General features: G+C 32.6%; 1 long non-coding RNA gene across 4 annotated transcripts; it reads left to right on the top strand.

Moving 5' to 3' along the window:
- The first annotated feature begins 1,859 nt into the window (after nucleotides 1–1,859).
- On the top strand, nucleotides 1,860–21,721 carry LOC144282956 (uncharacterized). 4 transcript variants are annotated; one of them, XR_013351362.1, is made up of 6 exons: nucleotides 1,860–2,253; nucleotides 16,430–16,483; nucleotides 18,022–18,073; nucleotides 18,222–18,386; nucleotides 20,199–20,326; nucleotides 21,200–21,721. It is a non-coding gene; the product is annotated as an uncharacterized LOC144282956 (long non-coding RNA). The 4 variants fall into 4 exon arrangements; XR_013351364.1 differs by having other exon boundaries at nucleotides 18,171–18,386; nucleotides 20,256–20,326; XR_013351361.1 differs by having other exon boundaries at nucleotides 20,256–20,326; nucleotides 21,200–21,447.
- Nucleotides 21,722–26,597: the final 4,876 nt, after the last annotated feature.

Here is a 26,597-nt window from a genome sequence, read left to right as displayed (position 1 = left end):
TCACACTAAGATTAGGAGAAACAAAGCATTCTGAGACAAACACCAGGCAGATACACTTTTGAGCAACTGATCGGTCAGAGCTTCTTCCAAACTCATCCCTAGACAGCTGGAAGAAGTGAAATTTACCAAAAGTAGAGAGAACAGATATTTGGATCAAAGAGGTAACAACAACAAAAAGTCGATGGATGACAGAGTGCCACCATCCTTCAAAGGTAAGCTACCATTATATTTCCTTGAACCTCCTATTCCACAATCATTTGAATAGTCAGAAAATCCAACTATATACCTATCATCGAGACTCACTGAAGCTTGTGAGCAGCAGTAGCAAGGAAGAAAAGCAAGAAAATAAAATATAATAAAGCTCTTAACCAAGAGAAAACAGAAGTTTTAGGATAACTAATATCTTCAGAGAGATCTTAGAATATTGTGTACAAATGTAAAATAACTATATAGATTGGTTTTTATAAAAGATCTAGATTGTGGGAGTGAAAATAAAATCAAAGGACAAAAATTCAGAATGGACTTGACTGAAGAGTAAATTATTGAACTGGGAGTGGGCTAAGAAAGATCTAGGAAGACAGAAATAATATAATTATTGGAAATAGAAAATAATTATCAGAAAAAGAATACAATTATCAGAATATAGAAAAAATATATGAAGAAGTAGTGAGTGGAATGACTGAGTGTGCACTTTGGATTGAGACTGTTAGGAACTGAATCCTGGTTTCTCTTAATATCTGCATCAACTTTGACAAGTAATTTAGCCTTTCTATTTCTTTTTCACTTTTAGAATACAAATACTAATACGAATAGTAGTAGTAGGAGTAATATAATAATAGCTATTTCTTAGAAATATTGTGGAGCTCAATTGTTAATATACGCAAAGCCCTTACAAGTGTATTTGACAAAATTAATTGCTTGGTAAATATTAGCTAGCATTAATATTGTAATGGCAAAATTATGCCATTTTATCATCACCCCTTTAATTTGTCTCCTTGGAAGCATAATGGACTTGATAGTAGGGCTGGTCTATTGTTTTTAAGGGCTTTCTGACTCGCAGAAATATAAACACATGACCAAAATAAACTCAAGAGTCCCTCAGGAGATACAGGAGACTATCACAATGTACAACCATGTGTCAAGGAGACAAGAAGCGTTTTCATTGCTCTTTCTTCTGTTCTACCTAATGTGTGTGTGAAATTCTGTCTAGACTTTGTAGTGTCTTTTGCAGACTGCCTACAATATGCATTGCACTATAAATATATACCACTTTGTAATAAAATTATTTTCTTTCTTTTCCTTGTTTGGTGGAGAGAATTCTGTCTTGATAGGATTTGTTTTTTTCTCAGCACTAGAAGATTTTCAGACATTGCAATATCCATTTAGTAGAAGTTCTAGAAAAAAAAAAACACTAAAAAAGTGAAGAAGTGGATAGGATAATAATAACAATGAAAAAACAGAATAAAGATGCCTTTAGTCAAACAATTAGAATTTTCAGATTAAAAGGACCCAATTAGGGATTCCTGGATGGCTCAGCGGTTGAGCTTCTGCCTTTGGCTCAGGTCCTGCTCCGGAGATCCAGGATCCAGTCCTGCATCGGGCTCCTTATGGGGAGCCTGCTTTTCCTTTTGCCTATCTCTTTGCCTCTCTGTGTGTGTCTCTCATGAATAAATAAATAAAATCTTTAAAATAAATAATAAATAAATAAATAATAAATAAATAAACCCAATTAGTATCTCTTTAAATGGAAAAAAAAAGAGCTCACAGTTAATTTCATTGTGATGAAATTTAAGAACACTTAAATTCAAGATTAAAGATTCTTGAAGATTCTTTAGAATTCAGAATTAGAATTTAGAAATTCAAGATTAAAGTCTAAATATTCCTAGACAGAGAGAAAAATACTCCAAAGGAACAAGAATTAGGATATTATCACAAGTTGGCAAGCTCTAGTTAAGGATAGCAGAAACAGACCCAATGGAGAGATAAATCTATGATGAATGAAATAATGTGGCATCTGGATATATTTATCAATTCTTTTTCTCTTAAGGACTGGTAAAAAAATTTTATCAGGATTGACTAAAATAATTTTCTGTATATTGATATGATCTTCCTTTCTTATCTTCCTTTGTTTCACTTCTAAAGATATATCTCATCTTACTTTCATGTCTCTCAAATCACTTTTTAATCCACATAGCTCTGTGATTCCTCAAAAGCAACACTCAGTGTTAATTCAAGAAAATCAGACACTATAAGGTAGGTAAAGATGAAACTCTAAATTTAAAAAAATGCTCTATCAATTGATGACTTTATTTCCTTCCTCTGGAACTAGTATCAATCTAGTTTATTTTACTACATACCAGACAGTGGTTTCCTTTTGTATTTGTGTTGTGCTCTAGTAGTTTTTCTCTTTTCTGTGTGTTTTTTCACTAATCTGTGATTATGTTTTGTCTGTTGAAATAATAAACAATGTTTTTCCAAGCTGTCTTTTAGGGAGGAGAAAACAGATTTCTAATTATGTAGAAATATTCACATCACAATACCTGTTAGAAACTATCACATTTTTCTTTTATTTGCAAAAGCTCTGTGTAAATTTTAATCATTTAAGATAATTTTCATGTCACAGCCACACATAATTTTGTGGCGTATGTTTCTTGGTCAATATCCAGTCCTTTAGGGAATCAGTCTTCCTGAACTCCATATGGTCTAAGATGATGTGTCAATGATCATCTCTATCATTCTCAAAAGGGACACATTATCCCTGTGGTCACAATATTGATTTAAAGAACATCTGACTGAAGCCAAGTCAATTATGTGTTTTCCTCCCAGAGTTGGAAGGATAGATCCTCTCGTTCCCATATATTACAATGTAGATTGCATTTGAATTTGGACCATCTGAAATCAACTTCCTTACTGCACCTAAAGAGCATAATTAGAGAATGAAATCTATATACGGAAGTAAGGTAGAATGGGAATGAAATGAGTAACAGAAATTTGACATTTCTTGAATTCCCAGTTTCCAGCTGCATCTTATACCTATGGGTTTCCTAATTAATTCAGCTTTCCTTTACTTGCACCTGAAAGATTCTCAACCGGTACAGAGATATTATCTCAATTTTACATAAGAAAAGACTAAGATTAAGAATTTAAGTAATTCTGTCAGTGTAGATGCATTCACATATATATGTGCATCTGTGCACAATTATTTATCAATCTTTTTTTTTGTTCGAGACATTCTTTCTCCTTCCAACATTGCAGAACAATAATATATAACAGATTCCATGTTAAGTAGGCATCTATAATTCATTACCTAATATCCTTTCTGTTAAAACATAAAATAAATAGATCGACAGATAAATAAAATAAAATAATGAAGTAGACCAATAATTGATCATTTAGAATTAGTCCTTTCTTCTTTCCTCCAAAATCATTTAGTTACTAAGGCCATCTTTATACCTTCATTTCTCAAGACATATTGTGGTGAGTGGAATTTTGTTGGAAGATTTCTTAGAGGAATTTACCTACTACTTTTCTCACCATTTGGTACACCAGCCTTATTCTTAATAGTAGAAGCTTATCTCTCTCATGGTTTATAGTATCAATAAACATCACTGAAATAGGGAATAAAGAGGCAGAATGCCCAGAGATTCACTTAATCCCAATCAAATAATTAATCCTGAGGTTGTAATTGGGTGTTTCCTCAGGGAGTATTTCCTTATATATAGCTACTATAAAGTCCTTTACTCAGATCCACTAGGAAAATATAAACTGTCATTTCTCACTTACTGGTTTTTCTATGTAGAGTCTTTCAACATGTGTTCTTGATTTATGGGTTTCAGCTGCTTAATTCCGTGGCTAGTCATGTCCTGTATGTTTCTGGAAGTGGCCCAACAACTGTACAGCACGAGAGACATAATCTCCCTCACCCTCAATGTATTTCCTAAGACTAAAGTTCCTAAACTGTCTGAACTCTAAGTATTAGAGATTTTTCTATGGTTTATATATACATGATCTTCAGTGGGAACATACGATTTACCTTTTTCAAATGGGCTTCCCTAGTCTTATAGATAACATGAGATCCTTAAGGAATCCACAGTCAAATGTAACATTTGGCAATGCCACATAGAGAATCAAGTATCTATTCTTGTATCTGAAAACTTTTAAAAATATATTTATAAAATTTTCTACAATATATTGTAAAATCTGTTCCAACTACCCGGGTCTCTCCTTGTTTCTATATTTTCAGAGTCTCCCCTATTGAAGAAGCACACTTCTCACTATAATGACTTTGGGACTGTCTATATGATTTACTTTGTCTTAAAAAAAATTGCACAGATGGGACATAAGCCATATCTGAACCTAGGTTCCAAGAGGAGGATTAAGGTTTTTCTTTCAGTCTAGACCCTGAATGAATACTCCATAAACAGAACAAAATCTGACCCATAGCAATATATAAAATGAGCAAGAAATAAACTTTTGATATTCTTTTAATTTAGGACCTATTATTTCAGCATAACTAAAGAAAGCTAACTAATATATTCACACTGCTTACAATTCTAAGTAATTTATTTTTGATGTCTGACACTAATTTTGAAAATCACTGGGCAATTGTTTTTTCCAACATTTTCTTTCCACTTTATAAATATTTGTTTCATTTCACAAATTTTGATTCTTATAGTGACTAATGAAAATCTTGGTTAATCTTCAAAACTGTTCTGATTAGAAGAATCTGCCTATCGATGTTCTCTACGATTCCTTTAAGGTCTTTTGAACATATCTGCTTTCATTTCATATTAGTGTTAGGGGAGATCTTTAAGAAGACCATTGGTTGGCCCTTGAGCTGGATCCAGACTATTGGCAGCACCTCACTGCCTCCTCTGTCTTCCAAATGTGTGTTCTGTTTATGTCCCCTGCTCCTAGAAGCTGCCTTGAGAGGCAGATACAGTCTTGAGATAGTAATGTGGTGGTTAGACTATCTGGACCATGTATGTGAATGAGTCCAGTGAAGGCCCGTAAATAAACTTTTAAGATTCTGGTGGGCAGGTGCAGGAATCAACTCATCTTGCAGCCACACAAGACAATCCTTATAAGCAAGTTCCCTTGCTTATTAAACCTACCACTTACCAACTTGGAGTGGTCTGTCTTTCTTCCCTCTCACTTGTCCTCCACATATGGGGACCAGTTTCATAGCATACCCAGGAAGCCCCTGAGGTTGCAAAGCAACAATAACAATTAGAAAACTTTTCACTGTGCTTCTACTCATTCAGATTATATTATTTATTCTTGCATTTTACACTGTGTCAACTAAAATACCTAAGAATTACTTTTAGCTTTCTCTATTGACATTTTCTGTTCTATACTCCAGGTTGTCACAAAAGTGTTTCAATAGACTTCCTCATTAATTTATAGGGATAGGAATAACAATATTCTTAAAAATATTTACTTGAAGCTGGAATAGTTAAATTAGTTCACTGGAAAATAAATGTATTCTGTTTTATGTTATATCTATTTTTTATTTCAATATTATTTTGAAGATTATTTTTATATCCAATTTCACAATGTTACAAAATCAAAGGGCCTACATTTTTATTCAATCTTTTTTTGGTGGTTAGTTCCTGGGTAACTTCTATGTCTCAGAGGTTATGTTGTTCTTGATTTGGCATACCAGAAATTCCTGAGAAATATGAAAAATATAATACATGATTCAGTGATCAACTTATAAGGTTCAGAGATTAACAAAATCTATGTAAATATTAAGAAATACCTGTCATTAATTCTTCCACTAATATAAATGTCATCTTGAGCAAGTCACATAAACTCTAATTAGTTTAGTTTTTTTATTTAAAAATTAATATTTTTAGGGATCCCTGGGTGGCACAGCGGTTTGACGCCTGCCTTTGGCCCAGGGCGCGATCCTGGAGACCCGGGATCGAATCCCACATCGGGCTCCCGGTGCATGGAACCTGCTTCTCCCTCTGCCTGTGTCTCTGCCTCTCTCTCTCTCTCTGTGACTATCATAAATAAATTTAAAAAAAATAAATAAAATAAATAAAAATTAATATTTTTAAATTTCATATGTTTTAAAGCAAAAGCAAATAAATATATATGTACAGCTATACAAATATATAATTTATAGATATATATTCAATGCAAATTATCAGATTAAACAATTTTTACTCTGGACGTTATTATAGTAATCTGTAAATTATATAACATATTCCTGTATTCTTTACAGTTTCAACTGTACAGACAGAAAAGTTTTCCATTTTTCCTTTTTGATTCCTTGGCTGCTCTAATAATTAAATTGACATAAGACAGATGAAAAGGAAAAATTATTTTGTATGCACAGGAGCTCATAAACATTTGAGACTCAAAGAAGTGACCAAAGCAGGCAGCTCTCATACCTTAAGGACAAAGAAACAATAGATTTGTGAAGAATTGATAAGACAGGAAGTTTGAGCTTGGGGTACTGAATTTGTAAAGTAGTAACAGGGTTTGTTACAGCCTTCTGGGCCTTGAATTCCTATCTTTGCTGATACAGATTCCTCCTTTCCTCTTGTTACATGAAGGCTATCTTTCACATGGGAGATTTATTTTCAGCTTTCAGGGAGGTAAAGGATGCTCAGAGTGTCCTTGCATCAGCTGTTTCTTAGTTTACTTCAGTTCCAAACAACAAATATGACAAAGTGGCATATGTGGGGGAAGCCTGCCCTGAACCCCATTAGAACAAAAGTGTAATAAAGAAAGTGGAAATTGGATTATTAAAATACTTTCTAGTCCTGTGTGTATACATGTGCTCTTCCACACACAATTACCTTTAGTCTATAAAGCATTAGTTTTCTAGAAACTGCCTTATAGACACAACTCTCATTATCAAAGCATGAACACTATCACAGCTGTTCATGTCAGTATTAAAATGATTAGGTTCAAATAAGTTTTGCATGTGTAAAAAATAAGACTATTTTCTCTTATCTTTGCCAAGTTTTTTACTCATCTACCCTCATTTTATTTGAAGTATGTCAAGATAAAACCATAAAAGGTAAAACTATGGGTTTAACTTCCAGCTGTTAGTCTACACATAATAATTAGAGAAAAATGTGAAAGAAGTTTCCATTTGTTCTCAGATTTGTAGTACAAGTTGGTATGGGATATTATGTTAAACATGCTAATATAGAGCTGATATTTTAATCACTATATACATAAATATATTTATATATGACAAATATACAGTTCTGCATATATATGCATGTATAAATACATCATTTATTTATGCATAATATAAGCATACATCTGCAGAAATGGTACCTACAAGTTGTTACATTTTTATCCAGAGTTACATTATTGTGCAAAACCTATTTTCCCTAAGTAATATGTTTTTCCTTCTTATATATGAGTCAATACAACTTTTCTCAGAACATGTTATTTTTCACTCTTTCCAGAAATGAAAAATAAGTGACCTGCCTAATTGGGAGGTTGTGTATCAAAAGTACCTTTAATTCTACAGTATAGCTCTGCATTCTCAAGATTGTTTCACCCCATTGTCATTCCCTGGCAGATTTGAATGACAAGTCCAAAAGCCACCATTTTAAATTTTCTATAAAGAGAAGAAAAAAGCAGACAATTTTATGAATAGTTTTTCTTCCTTTCTATAATAAATGGGGTTTGTGTTTTTGTGCAGCCCAGTTAAAATCTATAATTAGAATGACATGGATGCATCAAGGAGGATTCAGCAAACACCAAGAAACTGCTAAGTGTAGCTGAAAGGTTTATGAATACCAAATTAATACTCACTATGGAGCCACCTTTAAAGTCACATTTACCGAGGGAAATGTAAACTTGCTGAAAGTTATTGAGAAAGCAAACATTATTTCAAGCTCCAGGCATGCAAGTACAGAACATTAATAACCACCTATTTCTAGCTTTAATCCATGCAATTAAAAAGGTCAAAAGTGTTAATGTTGATAAAGGTCTTTTAGAAAGAGAAGTAGTCGATGAGATTCTAATTATTAATCATTATCAAGAAAAGTCCTGACAGCAATTACCACACCATCATAAAATAAGTATCTCAGATGACTCCCAAGAGCATAAGCACATTTTCCATAAACAAACTAAAATTTTACATTATTAAAGACACAGGAATAAAGGTGTATTTCATACATCTAACACAACAATTATGCTAAGATTTGCAAAACATCTTCACAGACTGAATATGTTTAGTGTGAATTACATTAAATAGTACCTCATACGATTTTTTGCTATTGATGTGTTCTCTCAGAAGATGCAGTCTGCACAGGGCACAATATTTGCAAAAGCAATCAGATATTTGATTTGAGTTCATTATTATTGTAATCTTTTGGTGATAAAGTGGCAAGATTTCCATTTTAACACAAAAAAGACTCAGTATTATTATAAAATTTGTGCTCACAGTAAGTCTCTAATTTAGAAAAGAAAAGTAAACATTGAAATGTTAAAGTAAAAAATGTGACTCAGAGAAGATGAATCTAAGGAACTTAGAATCGTGAGATATCTTCTAAAGTTACTTATTAATAGTTTCAGTTTGTGAAAAGAAACAAGAAAAGATATTTAGTAATAGATATAGCTAGTTATTCATTGATTCACTTACCTAGTGAATCCCTTTATGTCCCAGTAAGTGTACTAGGCACTCATTATATACCTTCTATACTTACCATAGTGTACTAATATTGTATGTCAACAAAAATATTTAAAGGGTTACATAAAAATTTGGGATCAACCTTTGTTAATTCAACAAATACTTATACTAGTCATTGTGATAAGTTCTAGTGATTAAAAATGAAGAAAAGACCAATTCCTTGTCCTTAAGTATCTCTAGTTCTAGTGCTGTTCATAGCAACATAATTACTTTGACAAAAGTGTGTTAAAATGTTGAGAGCTCAAATGTTACTCTGCCCTAGGGTATCTAAGAAACACTTTGCAGGACTATCAGATAAGCAAGGCAATGCAGTATGGGATGAGTAATATCAGCAGATGTGTGAAAACTCTGAGAAAGAATAAAATTAGAACAGCAGAAATTACAATAACAACAAAACAGTAACAAAATATACATATTTATATTTCAATGGAATTATCATAGGAGTCAACATTGTTAAAGAAAAAAAAATCAATGAATTTGAAGACAGGTCAATAGAAATTCCCCCAAACACAGTGAAATAGAAAAAAACAAAACAAAACAAAACAAAACCTGACAACAAAAACAAGCAAACAAAAACAAAACAAAATCCCCACACTATCCAGAAACTGTGACACACTACAGAAAGGATTAATATATATGTAATTAGAACTGGAATGAGAAAATAGAAAGAATTGAGAGTAAGAAATATTGGAAGAAATAATAACCAAAAAATGTCCAAAATCAGTGTTGGACTCCAATAATGTCTTATTAATATCAGGTATTATCTAACATAATAATGAGAAGGTGCTTTATATATCTTGTATCCTCCCCCAAACCCTAACCCACTCTCATACCCACTCTCGTAATGAGAAATTAACACACAAAGCCAAATCAAAGGGCATTTTACAAAATGCTCAATTACAAGCTCTTCAAAAGTGACAAGGTTATGAGAATTACGGAAAGATGACTAAACTAAAATATACTGAGGCATTAATGTGACATGAAAACTAAATGCAATGTCATTTCCAGTTTTGAATCCTAGTACAGTAAAAGGACATTATTAGGGCAAAAAAACAAACAAAAAAACAAAAAACAGTTGGCAAGTTTGAATACAGTCCTTAGCTTAACTAATAGCATTGTACCAATGTTAATCTCTTGATTTTGAGAAGTACATCATGATTATATAAAACAATAACATCAGGGAAAATTGAGTGAAAAATAGAACTTTCCATTCTATCTTTACAACTTATTGTAAATCTAAAATTGTTCCAAAATAAGAAATTAAGGAACATTAAAAAGTAACTTGGATACAAAATATATAATCATATATAAACAGAAGTATAATGACAATGTGATTCTGAAAGTTTCCTGTATTTTAAAAAACCCATTCTTTATTGTCATATTTTTCTGTTCTAATGACTGATATTTATAAAATATACTTAATCTTGGATTAAAAATGTTTCATTATGGTCTCTATTTATTAATCACAATAACATTTAAGAAGGTGTAAATTAAAAGCTATTATCATTATTAAAAAATTTTAAAGTCTAAAAGGAGAGTTAGTTATACACTAAGGAGCTAGACGTTTGATGGATTCTCACATGAACAAAAGACAAAAATATAAATGGGGATTATACTTGGAAATAAATATTTTGATTATATTATACATACTATTTCTTATTTATATTAAATAAGTGTTTTGGCTATCTTACCATTACACTTTATGATTACTCAAATGCAACCAATTTCATTAAATTTAAACAGGACCTCCAGAACTATTACAAAAATATGTTTAGAAAAGAAATAGATTCATTGAGTAGAAAGATAATCATTATAAAATCTGTTAACTAAAACTCTTGTCAAGATAATTAAGAAGCACATAATTCCATGTTAATACGTGTATGATATAAAACCCTATATAAATTATAATTTTCTGGGCTCCTGGGTGGTTCAGACAGTTAAGTGCTGACTCTATATTTCTAGCTCAGGTCATGATCTCAGGATCAGGAGATCAAGCCCCACATTGGGCTCCACACTCAGTGGGGAGTCTGCTTGAGATTCTCTCTCTCCCTCTTCCTCTGCCCCACCTCAGCATGCTCTCTCTCTCTCTCTTTAAAATCAATATAAATAAATCTTTTTATAAATCAAGTATAATTTTTATCTAGTAGTAGGGTAATGTAAAATACAAAAATATCCAATTTTAGTGCATTCTAGTTGTCTATGCATTTTTGTCCTTGTGCGTGTTTATTATTCTTAAATAATTATTTAATGTAGCTTCTATCATCTTTACATCTCTCAAATTATTATTTCTGCTCTGTTCTTGTTTTCATATCCTATTGAGGACAGTGATTTTTATTTCAACAAAATTCAGCAGGATATGTGTAGATATGTGAATCAATAGACATGTGAAATATTTGCAGAAATGCATTTTGATAAAGACAATAGGTAAGAGATGCATCTCTTCAAACATTCCTTATATCCACTACTTCATATTCATCCTGCTAAATTTTTCTAAGCAAAGATAATTAATTGTGGTATACTAAGAAATAAATGGCATGAGATTTAACAAGTAGGAGTATCCTATTTGTACTTCACACCAAAACTGTTGGGCTTTCTCTCCTACTTTCATTTTCTTTTTTTAATTTTTTTTCTCTCCTGCTTTCAAATCTGAGATAAAATGTAATTTTATGTCTTTTTCAGTCATTCAGTTCTTTAAGATTTTTATTAATTCTTAACTTTTCTATTAACATTCAATAGCTCCTGAACTTTTGTCTGCATTATAGTACTCATTGCCACTGCTATGGCTACTATATTGTACCATTGTAGCAACTTGCCATGTTCCTGTTATTAATATATTGTTTTATTATTGCTATTTCAGTTGTCATATGACCTTGTATCTATACATCACAATTAACATTTTAATAGTTCAAAATACAAATATGTGGCTGAATAAAAATATTATGTAAGGTTTAAGTAAATGTTGCAGAATATATAATCCACATGGTACAAAACCATTAATTAGAATGCAATGCACATGTGCATATTATCCGTTATTCCAGCATATGCCATGAGTGAGAAATGTAATCAGTGAGAGAAAAAAATAATATTGCTGCATGCTATTGTAGGACACTGGCAAATCATATGGGGTTATCATTTTTTGTGCCTATACAAAATTCTAATTTAGCCACTCAGTACTTTGAAATTTCTTTCATCAGAATATTCATTCCAAAGACATGTAATAGAAAGTATAATAGATATATTTCCGATTTCAGCTCTAATGAGAATACAATCCCCTGAAAAATTATAATACAATAAGAAAAAATCTGAACCAACAGTTGGTAACTTACTTTGTATTCATCACAGAACCGAGCTTGTAGGGCAGATCCTTTCCTATAATCTAGAGAGACAAATGAATCCAGAATCACAACCATGAATTGTTTACCTTGAGCAGAAGTCACTGAAGCCATAAACTGGTAGAAACATTTAAATGGTAATTTTGATTAATCTTTGGAGTCTAGGTGTGGACTAGCTTGACTGAAAAGAAGAAATATTTGAGGTAATAACAGCTAAGAATTTTCCCAAAATTAATGACAAGACACTGAATTTCAGATTCAGGAGTTTCAGAGAACACCAAGAAGGATAAATTCCAAAAATATCTATAACTAAGTTTATCATATTTAATATGTATAAAAACCAAAGCAAGGAGAAATCTTAAGAGAATCCAGAGAGACATGTCATAAAGACATAGAGGCTTTAAGTGAATACAAATAAAAAATACGATTGTCTTTAGTCTTGGCAATGTTTTGGATATGATGTGACATAAAAGGCATTAGCAATAAAATGAAAAATAAACTGTAGGATTATGCCAAACTAAAAGGCTACTTCACAACAAAAGAAATCAGCAAAATTAAAAGGCAACCTAAGGGGGCACCTGGGTGGCTCAGTGGTTGAGCGTCTGACTTTGGCTCAGGTCCTGATCCCTGAGGCCTGGGATTGAGTCTCACATTGCACTTCCCACGGGGAAATGGGAGAAAATATTTGCAAATTATATATGTGATAAGGGGTTAATATCCAAGATGTATATTTTAAAAACTCACAGAACTGAATAGAAAAATAAATAAATAAAACAACAAATAACCCAATTAAGATATGGGCAAAGGATCTGAATCTATGTCTTCCAAAGACAGGGAATCAGCCCACAAATAAATGAAAAGGTACTCAACATCACTACCATAAGGGAAAATGCAAATCCAATCACACTGAGATATCACTTCACATCTATTAGAATGGCTACTAACAAAAAGATAAGAGATAAATCTTGACCAGAATGTGGAAAAAAGGGAATCTTGGTTCACTGTTGACAGCAATGTAAATTGTACAGCCACTCTGGAAAATAGAATGAAGGTTCCTCAAAAGTAAAAATAAAAATAAAAATAAATTACTATATGATCCAGCAATTCCACTTCTGAGTATATCTCTGAAAGAAATGAAATCACTATATCAAAAAGGTATCACCACCCTTGTATTAATTGCAGCATTACTTAAGTTAGCCAAGATGTAGAAACCACCTAAGTATCCAGGGACAGAGGAATGGAAAAGAAATATACATATATGTAAAATATATATGTATCTTATTTTTATATATTTATATATAAAAATTATTTTATATAATTATTTTTATATACTTATATGTAACTTATTTATATATATATTATATAAATTTTCATATATATAATGGAACATTATTCAGCCACTTGTGACAACATGGATAGACCTTGAGGCCATTATGATAAGTGAAATAAATCAGAGAAAGACAAATACTGTGCATTCTCATTTATATGTGGAATCAAAAAAAAATCAAACTCAGTGTGCTTGCAGAAGCTGGCACTGGAAAGGCCCCAGTAGGCAGGGACAAAGACAGGATAGAGAGTAGTGAGACGGAGACAGAGAGAGAGAGATACAGAGAGAAGGCTGAGTAGGTCAGCATGCTAACAGGTCAGCTCCAGGTTTGCCCAGGCCCATAGAAGACCTTTCAACATACTTTTAAGACGTGATGAAGGTATAACTAACCATACTGTGGCAATCATTCACAATATATACTTGCACCAAATCATCGCATTGTACATCTTAAATTCACACAACGGTATATGTCAATTACATGTCAATAAAGCTGGGAAGAAAAAAACCTTTTAAAATAGTTCACAGCAAATTTGAACAAAGTTAAATAGCGAAAACAAAAATATCAGAGAAAACTACAAATAGATACATACTTGGGCTGCCCAGTTTCATTTTACTCAACAACAGATCAAGGAAATGACCAGTTTGAGACATTACCCTCTCCAATATTGGGAAGCAAAAGGTCAGAGCAGGATCACTAGTGTCAAGCGATGACTTTTCGTTCCCAATTCCAAGAACATGCTGAAAGACTTGACCTACATTCCAATATCTTCACTGACAATAAGCATAAGTACAACAAAAAACAATGGGGGTCCCCTGATATATCACCTACATAAAATTAGACTCTAAGAGTGTATTTTATATTACCGGCTCTCTGCATATCACAGGCTGGCTAAGCTCTGTAAATAATAAGAGGTAAGCTTGGACTGTATTTGGTGGTCTATTTTGAAACCTATAATCTGTGTTCACTTTAATAGCACCAGTATTATGAGTATATTATCTAAATAACTTCACCGAGGATGCATATTAAATCCTAATATTGACAGCTATGAATTTCTAGCACCATTTATGTTCAAATGGGAACATTCTATAATTTATCCTTCATAGAATTATTGTTTTGGGCTTGTAAACTTGCATCCACAATTTTTTTTTGCTATATATTTTGAATTCTGTATACAAGTTTCTTCCTGGGTCCTCTTTTTTTTAAATATTTTATTTATTTATTCATGAGAGACACAGAGAGGAAAAGAGAGAGAGGCAGAGACACAGGCAGAGGAAGAAGCAGGCTCCATGCAGGGAGCCCGATGTGTGACTTGATCCTGGGACTCCAGGATGGTGCCCTGGGCCAAAGGCAGGCACTAAACTGCTGAGCCACCCAGGAATCCTTTCCTAGGTCCTCTTTACCATTTTTAGTACATAGTTCTCATCTATGCTATATTTATATTAAGCAATCTTCATTGATTAAATAGCAGTTTAGTATCCCATGTAATTTTTCTATATTTAAATTCTAGTTCTATTGGACTTTAAACTAGTAAGCAGCTATGATGACTATAATTTTATTTACACACTAACAAAAAAACCCACAAAGATATGATTCAACTATTAAATATCTATAGAAGAACATAACTAAATGAGTTAAACCCCAAAGAAAGATTCATGCTAATGAAAAGTTTGAGGAACAAATGTTAAAGGATCTTCTACTGAGATAACAGCAGTAGATTTTATTTTATTTTTTTTTCTCCTCCCCCCCAGCAGTAGATTTTAAATTCAAATAATGCCATACTTTATTAAAAAGTGTCTGTACATGGTTTGATGTATGTGTACATAAACATCAATATAGATATACTGACCCTAATTCATGTTAATATTCCTAACCTTGATTTATATTAAATTACTATTTATGAGTATTATTAGAGAGATAAAGTAGATTAGTGGTTGCCAGAGGATGAACGGAGGGAAAGATGGGGATAGAGTATTCTTTGGAGTGACTAAAAAGTTTTGAAATCAGAAAGCCGGTGATAAAACAAAATTGTGAAGTACTAACTGCCTTCTCATCAAAATCTTATTAATGGCCACTGAAATTTAATTTCATAAAAATTTTATGTGATAAAATATTTTTATTCTGATCTTTTCATCAAGCTTTTAAAACTTAACATCCATTCTTAGTTGGAAGCCCCTATAAAAACAGGCTGAGGGCTGGATATGGCTTGGTCTATTCTGCTTCTGTTTTCTCTATTTATGGAAGTTTATCACATCGAGGAAAACAAGGAGATCACTCTAATTTTTGCTGAGCCAGTGTGCTGCAAATCAATGCTCAAGTGTTACTGAACTTGCAAAAAATTCCTTTAAAGTAGAAAACAATGGGTTTGTAAATATTGATTTTAAATAATGTAAGCTATGTTCTTAATTGCTTTTTGAAATGTTAAAATTTTCTAAGCTTTATAAATTCATTTCTAGTAATATAACTGAATTCTACAATTGAATTTTTTCTACAATTGAATTGTATTGGCAAAAAGTAAAAGTCCAGACTGTTCAAAAATAACCATCCTTCTTTACCTGTTTTCCCATTATAATTGTTGTTTTAAATTTTCTGTGCATTTTGAAATTATCATTTGTGAGTGTTGTATTTAATTAAGATAGTGCTATATATACTTCTTTGCAACTTAGTTTTTACATGTATAGCTCCTTGCACTTTCCCTTAACAAACATTTCACAATGTATAATTACATTAATGGGTGAGTGATTATTTGAACTGATTCATTTGAATGTACAATCAATGCGTACAGTATTAATGACTATATAGTACAGTGCTTGCCACATAGTAGACACCTTCCTCTTTTAGACTTCATTTTATGCTATTATGTGTATATACAACCTTTTATTAATATACATTTGGATTGTACATAACACTTTTACTGATATATATAATTGGATTATTTCAACAGTTTTTATCATAAACAACGGTTTCCCAAATATTGTGGTAAAAATATAATTGCCTTTTAGAAGGTAGACGCATTTTATAATAATACTATTAACAGGCCTTTCGTATTGATATTGTTTTGACAATAATCATATATAATTTCTCTATATCCCCTAACATACAAGGTGATTCAGATCATATACCTTTCTCTCTCTGGAGCCTTGACATTGAACGGACAGGTACAGTATAAAATCATTGATTATCATGCTTTATAATTCAGGGAGATCATATAATTTGCATAGAAGTATTCAGATGAAAGTGCAGAATCAAAACAAATATTATAAAAAAAAAACAAAAAAAAAAAACAAATATTATTTGAAAATAAACTTGACCTCATGATGCAGCATTGTTTCTGTAAAAAGGAGCTTGGAATTTAATTAAAGAAGAGAATATTTAACAGGTTTCTGGCAGAGGCCTTTTACAGATGGTTCTTTGTGAAAACACCTAGTTTGTTTCACACCGAAATGTTTCTTTAGCAGAGTTAAATAAAATCACGATGTTAACAAAGAAATATGAGCCACAGCTAGAGATTCTAGATTCAAAGCCAGGTGGTAATGTTGTCTGATTGAAAAATACAAGCAAAATGCCTAAGTCCATTCAAAAGCAGTTAAGCAAGAAAAGTAATTCAAACTGGTGACTATAGACTATAAGAAACTGACATGTCTCCACCTACTGGCTTTCCACAGTGAGCTTATAAATGATGTATTTTGTGTGGGAGGGTTTTTAATTTGTCCTAGGAAGCTTCCAAAAATCTGTCTTTATGTTTGGAATGTACATAATATGGTCTTTTGTAACTGGAAACAACAACCAAAAATGGACTATTAACTATAATACAAACACAATGATATTTAAGAGTTAAGTGGTACTTGATTGTATTACATATTATATCGCCCAAATTGCATCTTATAAATAATTAAAATGTATATTTCCCAAAGAAACTTAAGGGTCAAGAAAAGCATTTGAATAAAATGTAATATTTTCATTATAAAGTGGAAAAGTATATATGTGTCGCTTGGTTTAGACGAAAATAAAAATGTTCAAAACATTGCAAATACAAGAAGTTATATACAGAATGTAGAACTTCAAGGACACTTTATGTAACAAGTCATTTCTGTTTAATAAAGCTTACTTATCTGCAGTCTAGTCTTTGTGATATTTTGTAATGGAGCATTCATAATTTGGCTGAAGCCATTACCATCCCCAACTCAGATTAAAATGTATGCATAATGCCTCAAAAAGCTTACTGGACTGTGTACTGATTGTGAATCTAATAGTTATGAACAATCAAGTATATTTCAGTTTATTCATAACTCAATTTGAATTTCTTAAACTTTCTTCATAATACTCCACAGATTTGGAATTCATGTTAAAAAAAAAAAGCCTAATACCTTTTGTTATAGTTGTTAAATATAGACTCCTTATAAAGAAGTGTTTATATAATAAGAACAATATAGACTATAAAAATGTGTTTTTAAAATTTTTCTTTAGAGATAAGGTTATCTTTGTAGTATAAATCTGGTGTTCCTGAAATGTGCACATTTATTTTAAATAAGATGTTATTAATGTAGAAGACCTGAACTTTAGGGCAGAAAAATCCCATATTATAAGAAATTTTTGATTTATGTTTAAGATAAAATCATATTATAATCAAAATTAATAATGTTTGAAAATATTCAGTGCTTTTTTATTTTAAAATTACTACTGTACTGTTTTAAAGTTTCAGAGAATCATGACAGAAAAGTAAACCAGAGCAGTCTTACCATTCAAAGGTAATCATTGATGATGTCTATAAAACACTGACAGACTTTGTGTGCTTTTTCTTTATTTAATAATAAACATATTAATATATTCAACTCTGCAATCCAGGTATTAACCTGACATATTACCATGTACCTCTCTTCATATGAATAATTACAGAACAATTCCATATGTTGATCAAGATTCTTTTGTTTGAATGTGATATAACTACTCACCTGAAAGATGCTAAGGGAAAGGAGAACTTAATACTTCAACCAAATCCTCAAAAAAAAAAAAAAAAAAAAAGTCAGTGTGGGTACCTGATTCTCAGGAGTATTACAATTGGTGAGTATCTTCTTTCTGATATTTTCTATCTAAGCCTTCTCTATTATTCTCTGTATCTCATTTCTACTTTTTACTGGACTTTACATATGAAGAGGTTAGCATTCCCATAGAAATTTGAAGCTGGGATTACCTGGGTGGCTCAATGGTTTAGTGCCTGCCTTCTGCCCAGGGCATGATCCTGGAGTCCAGGGATCAAATCCCGCATCAGGCTCCCTGCATGGAGCCTGCTTCTCCCTCTGCCTGTGGCTTTGCCTCTCTCTCTCTCTCTCTCTCTCTGTCATGAATAAATAAATAAATAAATAAATAAATAAATAAATAAATAAATAAATAAATAAATAAATAAAATTTAAAGAAATTTTAAAAAAAGAAAGAAATTTGAAAGCCCTACTGTAACTGGCATCTTCCATCAGGTAAGCCTGACTTAAACAGAAGAACTAAGTGTCCCACCAGAAGGTTGTGCTGTTTCCATATGATGATGGTGTGATCAGTCTAACAATTATTACCTATTATCTTTAACCACCATTATCTTAGTCTACAATTGAAAAAATCTTCTTGCTAATAACACTTATCTTTTTTTTAAGATTTTATTTATTTATTCATGAGAGACACAGAGAGAGAGGCAGAGACACAGACAGAGGGAGAAGCAGGCTCCATTCAGGGAGCCCGATGTGGGACTCCATCCCAGGTCTCCAGGATCAGGCCCTGGGCTGAAGACGGCGCTAAACCATTGAGCCACCCAGGCCCTAATAACCCTTTTCTAGTCTGCCCCCACCAGCCTAAATTCCTCACAAGTTACCAGAGTTGTTTTTATTTTAAATATAAACAAATCAGGGGGGCCTGGGTGGCTCAGTCAGTTAAGCATCCAACTTTTGGTTTCAGCTCAGATCATGATCTCATGATCTCGCAGGTCTTGAGATGTAATCTTATATCTGGGTCCATACTCAGTCTGCTTGAAGATTTTCTCCCTCTGTCCCTGCCCTCACCCACTCTCTCTCTCTAATAAATACATAAATCTTAAAGCTTATTAAAAACTATATATATATACATATCTATATGCATATATAAATATATCAGATTAAATCACTGCTTTTAAAATCTCCCAATGGTTTTCCTTTGAAGTAAAGATAAATCTGAATTCTTTAGCATTAATTGACATGGTCATAAGTGATCTGGTCCTGCCTACATCTCTGGTCTCGTGTCCTTCACACCCTCCTCCTCACTGTCCTCCTGCAAAATCATCTTCTAAACTTTTCTCATATACATTAACTCTTTGTAGGATTACAAATTCTTAAATCATGGTCTGCATACCCCTGGAGACACAAAGACACTTTCAAGAAGACCACAAGGTCAAACATATTTTATTATAATAGTAAGACTTTATATGTCTGTTAAGTTTCATTCTCTCACCACTTGCAAGAATTTTTCATGGTGGAATTTTCAGAAGTCTATGTAAACTATGATATCCCACAGATACCCTCTATCATGCAGAGATTAAAGAATTTTGAAAAATGTGCTACACTGACATTCTTCTGCATACTTATTTTGCTTTGAAAGATATCATAGTTATATTAAAATTATGATTTATTTTAACATGTAAGGAGTTTATTATGGTTTTTAAGTTAACCATTAAATACTACATTTTTATTTCATTTTTAATTTCTAATATGGCAAATAGTGATATAGCCCCCAAAACAAAAGTTATTTGAGGTCCTTAATGATTTTTAAGAGTGGAAAAGTGATCTTAGGCTAAAAAGTTAGACACTATTGCACCAGATCTTTGAGTTTACTTCTGTTTAAAATATTCTTTCCCAGAATTTTCACATGGCTCTTTTACCATGCTGTTTCCATGGCCTCTTTTTCAACCTGCAGATCACTACTCAGATGTCAACTCTTCTGAGAAGCCCCTCCAGTGAAAGAGTGAAAGAGAAGCTCCTTTATTTGTAAAATCTATTCCTTTGTGTTAGCTTATAATATATATATATATAACTTCTCGGGTTAAACTGCTTGAAATGGTCCTTTAGAAGGTTCAATGGATAATACAGTCTGGTTGTGGGATGCTGTCAAAGCATTTGAAGATTTAGAGACCGATGACTTTACTACAGCCACTGGGCATATAAATTTACCTGAGATTTCACAGGAGTTACTGTTGGGAACATATATGACCAAATCAACACCAGTTGTACATCTCCATTTTACTCGAAGAAACTTGGTTCTAGCTGCAGGAGCTTATAGTCCGCAATAAACCATCAGTATTAAAAAAAATTATATATATATATATATATATATATATATATATATATATACATATAATCTCCCATTTTTAATCATGTGACAAAACTGACATTAGATTATAACAGGGGCACCTGGGTGGCTCAGTCAGTTGAGTGTCTGCCTTTGGTTCGGGTCATGGTCCCAGGGTCCTGGGATTGAGCCCCTTATTGAGCTTCCCACTCAGCCAGGAGTCTGCTTCTTCTTCTCCCTCTGCCTGTCCCCCACAACTCATGCTCTCTCTCTGTCTCCCAAATAAATGAAATCTTAAAAAAAAGATTATATCACACTGTATCCCTGTCAATAATACACAAAATTGTCTACTAAGTCACACTCTCATGTATATATTGTAATGACAGACTTTAAAAGTTGCTAATGCTATAAGCCAAAATAAAGCAAGCTTTTAAAAATGTGTATTATTTTGATAGTTAGCAAGAAAAATATATATTGCATGTAGTTCTAATCATATTTGACTTTTATGAGTTGATGTCTTTTATTTATTTCTGTATTTTTCTCTATATTTTTCTATAATTTTCTTTTTCTAGGTTTATACAGTTTAACCTGGGATCCCTGGGTGGCGCAGCGGTTTGGCGCCTGCCTTTGGCCCAGGGCGCGATCCTGGAGACCCGGGATCGAATCCCACGTCAGGCTTCCGGTGCATGGAGCCTGCTTCTCCCTCTGCCTGTGTCTCTGCGCCTGTCTCTCTCTCTCTGTGACTATCATAAATAAATAAAAATTTAAAAAAATTATAAAAAAAATTATACAGTTTAACCTGCTAAATGTGTATTTGCATATATACATAGATACATATGTGTGTGTATATATATATAATGTAGATAGATTTATAAATATATACACATACATATTTCACCTGTGTTAGAATTAAACACACATAATGCTGTTTAACAAATTCATTGGTTAATATCTGATTTTCTTAATACAATGACCATCTATGAACTTTTGACTGTCAATTACACCATGAAATATGGCTTTATTATTGATACACATCATCATCACAGGTAGCTATTATATGATTATAATGTCCTAAGTTATAATTCATCTCTGAATTCCCCACTCATAATTTTAGAGAAAATTTTTAGTTACTTCAAGTAGATTATTTGAAAATTTCATTGTATTCCTGAAAAAGTTATTTTCTACAAACTTTTAGAAATAATTTTGCTTCTGTTCTTCTAAGGCTTAAAACAGAAGTCATAAATCAATGTCTTCAGGGGTAGAAATATAGTTTTAATATCTAAAGGAAAAGTTACATAATAAGGTGTAATGGCGATGGTGCCCGTCTAACGGATGTTAAGACCGACTAAAAGCATATACATTTTGCATAATTAATTTTGATCAAGGAGACCTATTTACTGGTTGAGAATCATTCCAACAGTTTTCAGCCTTTAGAGAGTGGAAATTTTATATGTTTAGTGAAAACTATCATTCCTTATAAATTTCATAGAATAAATTCCTCTTTTCCTTAAATGTACAGACATGTGCAACTTGGACATGTGTCCATACTCTATACAAACATATATATGTATGTATATGCATATATATAAAATATTTTTACTATCTGTTCAAGTTAGATATACAGATATTTTTTGTCTTAGTATTGGGTATATGCTGGAATTTTGAAATTGGCAATAACAAAACATACCAAAACCTTAGTTATAGTAAAAAATTTGGATGTAAATCTAGTCTGTACCCAACAGAAGAATTTTTATATAATATGCATTTGTCTATTTGTTTAATATCTCCCTTCCCAACTAGAATAAGTGAAGAAACCAATTGAAAATACCAGTAATTGCTATTATCTCTCCATTTCTGCCTAGGTTATCTTTCAATATTTGATTTTCCTTGGAATGAGTTCATTTCATCTAAGCCTTTTTTTTCTCATATATATATATATTAATGATCCATTTATATATGTATATATATATATATATATATACATATATATATATTTTTTTTTAATGATACTCTTCATGGAAGTTATTCAGAACCTAGTTATGAGATATCAATTTGAAAGTACTGAAAAAAATGTAGTATCTGTAGGTGCTAGAACTTCTGTGTACTTTAGTTATACAACTTCTCAGTTAAGTGCTGCTTAAATGGGAACTCAACTGATATGTCTCAAATAAATTTTCTCTCTTTCCCAGGCATTTGAAAAACTTGCTATAAACCTCAGGTCTTCTGCTAATTAACATTGGTAATTAACTTGTTAGATGGGTCAGAGTTCCTTGTATTTTTTCCTTGAAAAGCCCTTAATGATCAATTTTTTTTCCTCATGGACTGAGAATGACTTAATCATTGATTTGTGGTATATAGATAAAAAATATTTCTGTTTATCTTTGGCTTTAATAATAACTGCTGGGAGAAATAGAACGTCAGTGATTTTGTTTGATATGGCATTTGTCTTTTTTTTAAGATTTTATTTATTTATTTGGAAGAAAGCAAGCAAGTGTGCATGCACATTAGTGCGGGGGTGTGGGGAAGAGACAGAGGGAGGGGAAGAAGCAGAATCCCCACTGAGCGGGTAGCCCAGTGTGAAGGTCTGTCCCAGGACCCTGAGTTCGTGACCTGAGCTGAAGGCAGACACTTAATCTGACTGAGCCACTCAGCAGCCACTTGGCATTTAGCTTTTGAATATGATATCAAATGTGATATAATAAAGACTTTTACATTTTGATAGTGTTAAGTATAAAATGGAAATATATATAAGCACAAAAGAAAATACAACGGTGTCCATGTAATTAAAGTAAATGAATAAAATAATAATCATAAAGAGATTTGACTCAATAATACTTATAGAATTAAAGGCACCAATTTGATGAATGTTTATTAAATAAATTATGTATTCCAGCTTACTCATTGACATGCTTCATTTCTTTATTCCTTCTCTTTTTTTCCTTTACATGGTGAAAGATTTTAAGTTTATGTCATTGATGCAGAATTTTCTAATTATGCAACAATTAATTGATCCTTAAAATGTTGCATGTTTAAATGTTTTAGTTTATTATTTATGGACCAGAAATTTTTTGAGAAAGAAAGAATTTGGAAGATACTTTCTGATTTGGTCAAAAATCATGAAACAGATCTAGTAAGTTGGAGATCTGAACACTATTCTGACAGATGTGGGAAATAAGGGCTGCACCTACCTAACTCGGCCCTGGTTTTCAATGCTTCACTTGCACTGGCTTTCAGCCATTGCCAACCATGGTACGAAAGAGGTATATAGTTAACATTAAGTGACAAGGTCACTACTAATGATGTCCTGGAGGGCAGCCAGTCTAATCCCAAACTCTGAATTGGCCATGTGGAAGGAAATGAGCATGAAATGTGAAAAACTGTTGCATTTAAATTCAGTGGTAATAATACAAATAAATATATATCTTCTATGCTTTACTAAGCACATTAACAGGGAGAATTTGTTACGCTAGTCACAATTAAAACAACGAGGAAGGGCAGCGTTTACAAACAACAAAATCCATGTTCTGAAGCAAATAGCATGTTTAAGTTCAGACATTAATAAAAAAAAAAAAAGATGCTTTCTTAAGCAAGAGAAAGATAAAGAAAAAGGAAGCCCTACGTGATCATTTGAGTTTAAAAGTGGTAGCCAATACAAAATGTCAAAGTACCCCTGTACATATAAAACAATAGTAGTCCTGATTGCAGATGGGAGTAGAAAAGGGGGAAAGATAACGTCTCTACAGATAGGAAACCTGACAGTAGATGCCCTTTACAATTCTATCCAGATGTGCGATTCAGTAATCCCTTGACTCCATGGTTTGTTAAAGAAAAGGTTCTCTCTGCATGGAGCCTGCTTCTCCCTCTGCCTGTGTCTCTGCCTCTCTCTCTCTCTCTCTCTCTCTCTGTCTATCATGAATAAATAAATACAATCTTTAAAAAAAAAGAAAAGGTTATGATAAAATAAAATAAATTTGACTTAAATGACTAGCCCTTATTTTCTTCAAGCCTACTAGCTACTCTTAATGGTTAACTACCTTCTCTTTGTGGCCCTGTGGAAAGCAAGCGTATATTGCTCTTTCACTGAATGATTGTTTATCTACATTGTGAGCTACCTAGTACCTGTTCTCTCAATTTCTTTTTGTTTTAAAATGGAAATTATTAATTTTTTAGTTCTTTACACAGTGACTTTACAAATATAAACTTAAAATCTATGTCCTATATAGATTGTTGACTATCATTCCTTTAGCTCTTTTTTTTTTTTAAAGATTTTATTTATTTATTCATGAGACACACAGAGAGAAAGAGGCAGAGACACAGGCAGAGGGAGAAGCAGACTCCATGCAGGGAGCCCAATGTTGGACTCGATCCCAGGTCTCCAGGATCACGCCCTGGGCTGAAGCGCTAAACTGCTGAGCCACTCCGGCTGCCCCCTCTTTAGCTCTTACTAGAAGCTATCCCATAGTTCCCATTTCTACCTTAGGTTTATATAATGTTTGAGCCAGGAGAACCCCACAGAAACACTGAAGGTGACTCACTTTACTTTACAAATGAGAAATGTTGACTAAAAAAGGTAATTCTAACCCTAACAGTTCAAAAGAAAGTGCGTTCACATCCCAGTCACTATTGTGCCACTATTATATTAAGAATAGCACTGAAAACCAGACAGATACTTTAATAATTCTGATAAAATCTAATAATTCAGGTCTGAGTATTTTTTTTAAGATTTATTGATTTATTTTAGAGAGAAGTGGGGTAAAGGGAAGAGTGAGAGGGAGAGAATATCAAGCAGACTTCCTACTGAGTGTGGGGCCTAATGTGGGGCTCAATCTCATGACCCTGAGATCCTGACCTGAGCTGAAATCAAGAGTCCCACGCTTAACCAACTGAGCTACCCAGGCACGCCAGGTCTGATTGTTTTCTTAGACAAATACCTGATCCTTCTTCAGCTTACATCAAGTAAAAATCATGCTACTTTAAAATCATGCCAAAAGAAGGAGAAAACATATTATTCAACTATGCAAGACTAATCGTGTAATTCAGAAATGAACGCACAGGCCTATTCTTGAACGTAGAGGTGAGTGAGCCTGAGCATGTACTGCACTCAACTCACAATTTAGCAAATGGCAAACATTGCTAAATAAAACCCCCAAAAGTGATCATCTATAATATTGGGTATATTTACCAATAGACCATGTAATAAGTTACCTATATATTTCAAACCAATCATGGCTATGTGATCTATAACAACAAAATATGTATTTTATATCAAGATAGAAAAAATAAATAAAAGTCATGGTAGGGTGTATGTGTGTGTGTATTTTAAGGATTTTATTTTTTAGAGTAACTTTAGGTTCAGAGCAAAATTTAAAGGAAAATACAGATGTTTTCCAGACACCTCCTGATGTCACATGTATATAGTCCTCCCCATTGTCAACATTCCCATGGGAGAGGGACATTTGTTATCATTGATGAACCTACACTGACACATCATAATCACTCATAGTCCATTGTCGACATTGGAATTTATATGTGATGTACATTCTGTGGATTTGGAAAGTTGTCTAATAGCATGAGTCCATCATTATAGGCTCATACAGAGTATTTTTCATGGTCCTAAGAATCCCCTGTGCTCCACCTATTTATCCCTCGCACCCTATGTTACCTCTGGCAACCACTGAATTTTTACTGGCTCCATAGCTTTGTCTTTCACAGAATATTATATAGTTGGAATTCTATAATATGTAGCCTTTTCAGATTGGCTTTTTCTATTTATAATATGCATTTAAGGTTCCTTCACGTCTTTTTATGCCTTGGTAGTTAATTTCTTTCTGGTGAGGAATAATGTTCTTTTTTTAGTCTGTTGATGTGATGCATTACATTTACTGATTTGGGGGAGGCTTTTTTAAAATTTTAATTCCAGTTAACATACAGGGTTATATTAATTTCAAGGATACAATTTAGTGATTCAAC

The sequence above is a fragment of the Canis aureus genome, chromosome 14 (genome assembly GCF_053574225.1).
Source record: "Canis aureus isolate CA01 chromosome 14, VMU_Caureus_v.1.0, whole genome shotgun sequence".
Classification (NCBI taxonomy): Eukaryota; Metazoa; Chordata; class Mammalia; order Carnivora; family Canidae; genus Canis; species Canis aureus.
The sequence above is the reverse complement of the archived record's forward strand: the minus strand, read 5'-3'. Positions and strand labels throughout refer to the sequence as shown.